The following is a 9196-nucleotide window of genomic DNA, read 5'->3' on the forward strand; positions in this document are numbered from 1 at the left end:
TGATGCTCTTTGCAGGAGCCTAAGGTGTTGTACCGGCCGTGGGTCGGCCTGGCAGTCCTTGAGTTAGCCACGCAGTATTCCGCTGAGCGTCGCTATTTCTTGGGGACCTATGGGGCGACCGTATACCTTGGAGAGAGGGTTGCTAGATAGCATTCCTCCGATATTTTTGTCATTCCTGCTCCTCCACCACGTCACATGTTTGACGCCACGAGGTTGTTGAGCATGTCAGAGGGAGCCGGTACCCCTTGGCGATCTTGCACGATCCCTGGGCGGTGCTATGCGGAGGAGCTACTGCCGTTGTTAGCTCTAGTTCCTGTACCGGCTGAGGATGTGGCGGTACGATTTTTCAGCTGTTATCTTTCGTTAAGTAGCCCCCAAGTAATGCTTTACTGACTTGGTTTTTGCTTTATCAGGACGATGCTGCTGAGTTCGTGCCACCCCGTATGTCTATCCATTACCAGGGGACATACGGGCCGATTGAGGAGATGATTCCTCCGGCTCCTGAGGATGAGCGCTTTGTGGAGCGGTCGATTCCTCGCCACCAAACTCGGGTAAGCTTATTTATTTGCAACTTTCGTCCATATATATTATGCATGTTTACTGATTTATTTCTTTGATAGTTCTCGCGCGAGGTGGTTTTGGCGATGGCATGATGTATAGATGCCTTCCGGACTCAGCTTGTTCGGATGAGGAACGTGGCTACCTACTGTCGAGATGACGCCGTTCAGGAGGTAGTCTTTCTTTCATATGTTTTTGCATTACCGCTTCGATTTTGCCTTGTTTTTTATTTTAATTCCTTTTGCAGGGTCAGCCTATTCCTTCTCGTACCAGCACGAGACCTGAGGTGCGGAGGTATCCGGCGAGGTCTAGCTCGAGACGTCGCCACACTACTGATGTGGCAGAGAGCTCAGGTTCCTCCTCTGAGGGTGCTCATGATGCGCCGGTAGGCCAGGGAGAGTCTACCTCGGCTCTTAGAGGTGGTGGGATGTACGAGGTTGGCTCGTCATCGCAGCAGCCTCCGCAGCCTCAGCCTCAGGTTGATCATGGGTGGACTGGTCCCACGTTGAGTTTTCGTCCTCCTGTAGAGACTGGAGCTGATACTGGAGCTGGAGCTAGAGTAGGTGGAGAGGTTACTCCTCGTACGACGGAGTTTTATGCGATGATGGGTTTACCTCCCCCGGCGCCGTAGTTTGTACCTGTGCTTTTTATTATTTATTTGACTTTGTATAGAACTTTGCCTTTTAGCTAGACTCATTATTTACACATATTTTGTAGGAAAAATTGCCCGCGATAATCCCACCTTTGGGCCGTCCGCTAATAATAATCCGACCATTGGATTATTTTAAAATAATCTCACCTTTATACCTCTTCTGCTTTAAATGGTCCTAACCGGTCACATAACTTGTTATTACAAGTTACCAGACACGTGTCACTCTACGATTGGTCAAAAAATTAAAAAAAAAAACAAAGTTTTTGTTTTTTTATTTAAAAAAAAAAAAAAAAAAAAAAAAAAAAAAAAAAAAAAACTAAAACCAAATTCCGGCAGCCCCACCTCCCCTACCCAATTCCGGCCACCATCTCCCTTCCCCTACCCCATTTCGGCAGCCCCTCCTCCCCTACCCAATTCCGGCCACCATCTCCCTTCCTCTCCCCGATTCCGTCCACCCCCTCCCTCTCCCTCCCCGTTTCCGACCAGCCCTCCCCTCTCCCTCCCCGATTCCGTCCACCCCTCCCTCTCCCTCCCCGATTCCAGCCAGCCCTCCCCTCTCCCTCCCCGATTACGACCACCCCCTCCCCCCCCCCCTCCCCGATTCTGACCACCCCCTCCCTCTCCCTCCCAGTTTTCGACCACCACCCCCTCCCTCTCCCTCCCCGATTCCGACCACCCCCTCCCTCTCCCTCCCCGATTCCGACCATCCCCTCCCTCTCCCTCCCCGATTCCGACCACCCCCTCCCTCTCCCTCACACCGCTGCAAATCCACCACGCACAAACAAGATTCCAAATTTTTTATTAATTTTTTTTATTAATTTTTCAATAATTTTTTTTATTAATTTTTTAACCAACTATGTGGTGACACATGTCCAAACAATTCCAAATTATAAATGGTAACTTGTTTAGCCGGTTTCAAGTCACTTGGGACCATTGGGAGCGAGAGAGGTATAAAGGTCGGATTATTAAAAAATAATCGATAGGTAGGATTATTTTGGGCGGATGAGGCAAAGGTCGGATTATTCCGGGCAATTTTTCCTATTTTGTATATACATACTATTATGAGTTTATTTTATTTATCATGTTTTTTTCATTTTTGATTATTATCATTATTATGTGCATGTTTGTGTGTGCAAGAAAGTGTGACAAGTAATTTTGCGCAAAAAATTCCGTCATTTTTATTATTGATGGAGGGTATCCGACTTTCTCCCCCAAAAAGAAAAAATGAAAAAAGGAAAAGGTAAATAAAAATTTGGGTTTATAAAAACTTGGAAATTAACCTAAATAAAATCTAAAAAAGAATAATATAATTAATATAATAGCTATATTAATTTTAAAAAGAATAAAAAGATGTTTAGAAAAAGATAAGGAAGCCGTAAAGTCATTAGTAGACTCGAATTAAGGTAAAAAAGCGGTTTTAGGAAGCGCGTACGACGAGGAAAATTGGCGCCAGCTGGCGCCACGCGTATTGGTGTAGCGTCAGGTGCTACACTTTAGCGTTTGGCGCCAAGATTTGGCGTCTGGCGCCAATAGCAGCGTCTAGCGCCAAGTAGCGCTGACTCCGTATCCTGCCCAGATTAAAACTGTTCCGATTCTTTTCATAATTTCAGCAAATAAAATAATTCTTAGCTTTAGAAAAATAATATCATGTCTATAGTCACCAAAACTTTTACCCAATACACCCATTAATGGTGTCGGTCTCTTAATTCCAAAGAAAGAAAAGAATTAGATGCGTTCCACTTGGGGGGAATTTATGGTATCAAAGGGGTAGATCTTGACTTAGATTTTATTCATATCGCTCTAGAATATTGGGATGTTGATACTCATTGCTTTAGAATAGGGTATAATGAAATTAGCCCTTTGCCGGAAGAATTTGGTGCTATTTTAGATTTCCCTGCAATAGACCTCATAGTAATCCCTAGAATAGATGCATATTATTACAAGAATTTTGAACGCTTCTTCAATTTAAAAGAAAGGGATCTATAAAAAATAGTAGATGGCAACATAGTTAATGTGAAAGAATTTGCTCGCCATTATTTTGATAAATCTTACTCCGAATCTTTTCATATTTATAGAAGAAGGGCTTTCTTATTTTGTATGCTTAATCAATTTTTTCTTAGTAGTGGTAAAAATAATGAGGGTCAATCAATTATAACCACCGTACTAGAACAAATTGAATCAGGGAGAAATCCAATGCCATTGATAGTTGGAGAGACTATGATTAGTCTTGATGAATTGAAAAGGAACCCCAAAAGCACTTTTTCGAGGTTCTCCAATTTTATTACAGGTAGAAAAGTAATATTTTTAATTACAAAAATCAAAATATATATTTTTGTATAGTAATAATAATTTATTTGCATTGCAATTTTTTACAGATGTGGCTAATAGAAAGGCTAGAATTAATTAGCCCTCCGGACAACATTGAGAAGTACACTCCGAATTGTTTTGTGAGAAAGAAGAAATGCTTCTCTAAAATGGGGCGCCATGAATGGAAAAGGGTCTTCGAATCTCGCAATTTTGCTATCAAGTGGGTCGTCCCGTGGTGGAAAATAGAAAGGATGGTTGGTGTCAACAAGCAACCTTTCTGCCATCTTCCAAGTTTGTCCCGTATGACTTATTACTATCCCTGTAGGGTAAAAAGACAACACGACCTTCTTCAGAATATTCCTTCCGGATATCTTCGTCCTCCCTACGAGTTCCCTGTCTCCCAGGAAGTAGACAGATTTGATGCTTATTGGAGTGCTAGACCTTTGTGGGAAGTAATTACCCAAAAGGTTCCTCCTTCCTTGCCCAATGATGTGAAGAAGTGGCTGTTGAAGAAACCTTCAAAGGACTTGAAGAAAAATCAGGGTAAAACAGATGCGAAGAGTCGTCTAGGTGACAAGGTGGTTCCTACTAAGGAACGCTTAGGTGAAAGAGTTGAATTCAAAACACCTGCAATGCCTAGGAAGAAAAGTACTACAAAAGATAAGGGAAAAAGGAAAGCTAACACCACAAAGAAAAAAGCTTGGGTAGAAAAGAAGCATGGAGTCCTAGCTGAAGGGGAAACTATCTACTCTAAGATCGAATGTAGGTCCTCTAAAGGATGCCTACTAGCTAAGGTTATGGATGAGGAGGAGGAAGCAGACAAAAATTGGAAAAGGGCTAGGAAAGAAAAGGAAGATTAGGAGCATTGCTTAATTTCCAATCATTAGACTTAGTTTATAGTTTTTTATTTAAAGTTAATTTATTTCAGCTTTATTTAAATTCCATCAATAATATAATTTTATTTTATTAATGAAATTTCAGATTTTAATTAAATTATTTACTTTAAATTTATTTATTAAAGCAATGAAAACCGAAAAATATAATTTTCCAGAAATTCTTCGAGTACGGAAGTCGAAAATTTTTCGAAAAACACCGAAATATTCCCAGAATTTAAACAGTGATTTGGCGCCGCTTATCTGCGACAGGCGCTAGCCAGGGAAGTCTGGCGTAAAGCGACGGTGCCGTCGGCTGGCGCTAATGGTCGTCGGCTGGCGCTAATGCTCAACTGCTGGCGCTGGAACATTTTCCGTGACGCCGATATTTCGCCGATCTTCTGTCGAATTTTTAATTAATTCTGGGATGCGAGATTTTTGGAAAATAAAGTGGTCGCACCCGTAAAGGGTTGCCTACGTATCCTTTCTTAAGGAATCAGGCCAAACGTAGCTCTCTTGAGTATCCTACTCAAGTAATTATGGGTAGTATTTCTTAAGTTGGTCAAGATTTGTCATGTTCGAGAACTCATTGCCATCCATATCAGTTAATTTTGCTGCACCTCCTGACAGGATTGTTTTGACAATGTAGGGTCCAAACCAGTTAGGTCTAAATTTACCCCTTGGATCTAAAAGATTTTTCCTTAATGCTTTTGACACCAAGTCTCCTACTTTGATGTTTCTTGTCTTGACCTTCTTATTAAAATGCCTAGCCATACGAGTTTGATAACACTGAGTGTGATGTAGAACTTCTAGTCGTTTTTCATCGAGTAGAATTAATTCTTCATATCTTGCCCTACTCCATTCAACTTCAACGAGTTTACTCTCTAACACAATGCGTAGAGATGAAATTTCTAGTTCGACAGGTTGTATGACATCCATTCAATATACCAAAGAAAATGGCGTATTTCCTGTTGATGTGCGAATTGTCGTGTGGTAACCCCACAATGAGAAGTGAAGTTTGTCAGGCCAATCCTTATAATTTTCCGTCATTTTCTCGATGATAGTCTTTAAATTTTTGTTAGCTGCCTCGACTGCTCCATTTGCTTGAGGTCTGTACGGGGAAGAATGATGATGTTGAAAGCCATATTTTTGTAGCAATTCTTCACATTCGGCTTGAAAGTGAGTTCCATTGTCACTTATCATTTCATGTGGGACTCCGTATCGACAAATAATATTTCTCTAGATAAAGAGTGCTACATGTTTTGCAGTGAGCTTAGCGTATGATTGCGCTTCGACCCACTTTGTGAAGTAATCAATTGCTAATAGTACATATTCGTGGCCTCCTATTCCTGGGGAAGTGATTTTGCCGATGATGTCAATTCCCCATGTAGAAAATGGCCATGGCGATGTGTAGGTGTAGAGCAAGGATGGAGGAACATGTTGTAAATTGGCATAGATTTGGAACTTAGGGCATCTTTTTACATATTGATAGCAATCCCTATTCATTGTAGTCCAAAAAAATCCTTCTCGCATTATTTTTTGGACTAACATTTTGCCATTTATGTGCGTGCCACAGATTCCTTCGTGGACTATTCTTATTGCTCTTTGTGCATCCTTTTTTCCTACACATAAGAGAGCTCGACCCTTAGCTACCCTTTTGTGTAGCTCGTTGTCTATGAGTACATATTGGGAAGCCAAGAGTCTTAATTCTCGTTTTGCTCTTTTGTCAGCATGGGGATGGTATTCTCCTTTCGTGACATAATTGAGTATATCCGTGTACCACGATTCTTCTTCTTCTTCTTCTTCTTCTTCTTGGACTACTTCATCGTCTTCTATAGCCTGGATGTATGCTGGTTTGTGCCTTTTTTCTTTAGTTAGAGGCATTTGCTCAATTTCCGTGGGAATCCTAACCATTGAAGCTAGTCTTGCCAAGGCATCAGCAAATTGATTTTCTTCTCTAGGTAGATATGTGTACTCTACCTTCTCTAAATGATTGGTAAGAGTTTCTAGATAGGTTTGGTAAGGGGCTAGGCTTTCGCTCCTTACTTTCCACCTTTTAGATATTTGATTGATAATCAAAGAAGAGTCTCCGAATATCCTTAACTTTTTTACTCCCAATGCCAAAGCTGTTTCAAGGCCTACCACGCATGCTTCATATTCAGCAGCGTTGTTGGTAACGTCGAAATGAAGCTTTATGGAGATTGGAACATGTTCTTCTTTAGGTGATACTAGTAATACTCCAATGCCACATCCCTTTTGGTTTGAGGCTCCGTCGAAGTACAAGGTCCAGGTATCATCTTCAGTGACCATTAAGTCTTCATCTGGAAATTCATTGTCTTGTATTGGTGTCGAGTCTTCTATTGGAAAGTCTGCTAGAAAGTCTGACACCACAGATCCTTTGATAGCTTTTTGCGGCATAAACCTTACATCAAACTGGGCTAAATTGACTATCCATCCTGATATGCGTCCATTGAGTGTAGATTTCTGTAATAGATACTTGAGTGGATCTAATCGAGAGACTACGAAGACAGTATGCACTAGCATGTAATGTCTTAACTTGGTTGTGGCCCACAACAAGGCGAGGCACAGCTTCTCAAGTGGTGTATAGCGTGTTTCGTATTCGAGCATCTTTTTGCTTAGATAGTAGATTGCGTTTTCTTTGCCTTCTACTTCTTGTGCTAGCATAGCTCCCATTGTCTCTTTGGTAACCGTCAAATATAACCTAAGAGGTATTCCGGGAAGTGCTGGTGCTAATACGGGAGGATTTGCGAGGTAGGCTTTGATCTTTTCAAAGGCTTTTTGGCACTCGTCATCCCATATTACTGGTACATTCTTCTTGAGCTTTTTAAAGATTGGTTCACATATTGTCGTCAATTTTGATATGAACCTACTTATGTATTGCAACCGGCCGATAAATCCTCGAATCTGTTTCTCGGTTTTGGGCGGTGGCATTGACATGATTGCTTTGATCTTGGCTGGGTCCATCTCTATTCCTCTAGAGCTTATGACATAACCCAAAAGCTTGCCTGAGGTGACTCTAAAAGCACACTTAGATGGATTCAATCTCATATTATATTTTCTTAGCCTTTCGAAAAATTTCCTTAAGGCTACTTGATGGCCTGGACGGTCTTTTGATTTTACAATCATATCGTCGACATATACTTCGACTTCTTTATGCATCATGTCATGGAGTAAGGCAGTTGCTGCACGTTAGTAAGTAGCACCCGCGTTTTTCAACCCGAATGGCATCACCGTGTAGCAGTAAGTGCCCCATGGTGTTATGAAAGTTGTTTTCTCCATGTCTTCTTCTGCCATGAGAATCTGGTTGTAACTTGCGTACCCATCCATGAATGAGAGAAGCGCGTGATTTGCCGTGTTATCTACCAGAATATCGATGTGTGGTAAAGGGAAGTCGTCCTTTGGACTTGCCTTATTTAGATCTCGATAGTCGACACACATTCTTACCCTTCCATCTTTTTTCTGAACTGGGACGACATTGGCAACCCATTCGGGGTATTTGGATACCTTGATGAAACCTGCAGCTATTTGTTTTTGGACTTCTTCTTTTATTTTAAGAGCTACGTCGGGTTTCATTCGACGTAACTTTTGTTTTACATGTTTCATTCCTAAAATTAGTGGTATAGTGTGTTGAGCTATTTCTCTATTAATTCCTAGCATATCTTTGTATGACCAAGCAAATACATCGATAAATTCTTTAAGTAAGTTAATTAAATCTGTTCTTTCTTGCTCATTAAGTGTTAATCCGATTTTAACTTCTCTTTTAATGGTTGAATCATTTGAGATATCAACCGTTTCAGTTTCTTCAATTATCGGTGTTTTCTTTTCGAGTGTTTCCATTGCTTTAATAATTTCTTTGTCTTTTTCATTGTCAGTTAAGCAATGCTCGTCATCTTTGGTTAAAGAAGAACACAAGAAATAAGGAGAAGGAGAAATATTATTATACTCTGAGATCATTACATCAAAGAGTGATATGTCCTCAGGGACTTGATCACTAACTATTCTAGGAGGAGAAATATAAGGGGAAGGTGCTACTACTAGAGACCTAGAAGACTCTATAGGGAGAGACTCTAACTCTGACTCAGACGACTCTTCAAACATTGGTCCTTACCCTGTCGTGACAGATATATTTCTTCCACTTGGAGTAGTCACCTTGATAGTCTTGCGCCACCCTTGTAGTGATCCTTCGGCTGGAGTGATTAGCTTCGAGGGATCGAAGCTTTCGCTTTGTAAGACTGTTTGAATGAGCGAGGAGTTATCTTCTCTATAAGTTGGCTCATTCTTTTCTCGCCTAAATAGTAATCCCATGACGTTAAAGTCAAAGCATGGGGGTGCTTTCTCCTCATGGACAGGAGTTGGGATTTCATCTATGAAGTAACAATCCAAGAAAATCTCAAATCCCGGTTGCCTTATGCCGTTTACAACAAATGGCTCGGGAAATTCGTGACATGGATAGTCCTCTCCTTCTTTTATAAATTGACCATTAAGTGTAAGACGATACTGATCCATTGGGATTGCTTTCTTTTGAGTGCGAGCATCTCTACGTGCCTTCGATTTTTCCTGGGCTCGCTTGAGATCTTTCCGAGTCGGTTCGAAACCTAGTCCGAAAGTGTCTAACTTAGGGAGGCCAGGTGACTCCAGTGATTTTGCTATTCCTTTCTTCTTTCCTAGGGTCATCCCAGGAAAATGTCCTTGTTTCTTCAGCATAGCATTTACAATCATGTTGGAATGGGGGTCATGGAAAAGAGGAGTCCTTTCATCCTCCTAGATTAAGGAGACTTCTTCGTTA

This window comes from Chenopodium album, chromosome 5 (assembly GCF_948465745.1).
Source record: "Chenopodium album chromosome 5, dcCheAlbu1.1, whole genome shotgun sequence".
NCBI lineage: Eukaryota > Viridiplantae > Streptophyta > Magnoliopsida > Caryophyllales > Amaranthaceae > Chenopodium > Chenopodium album.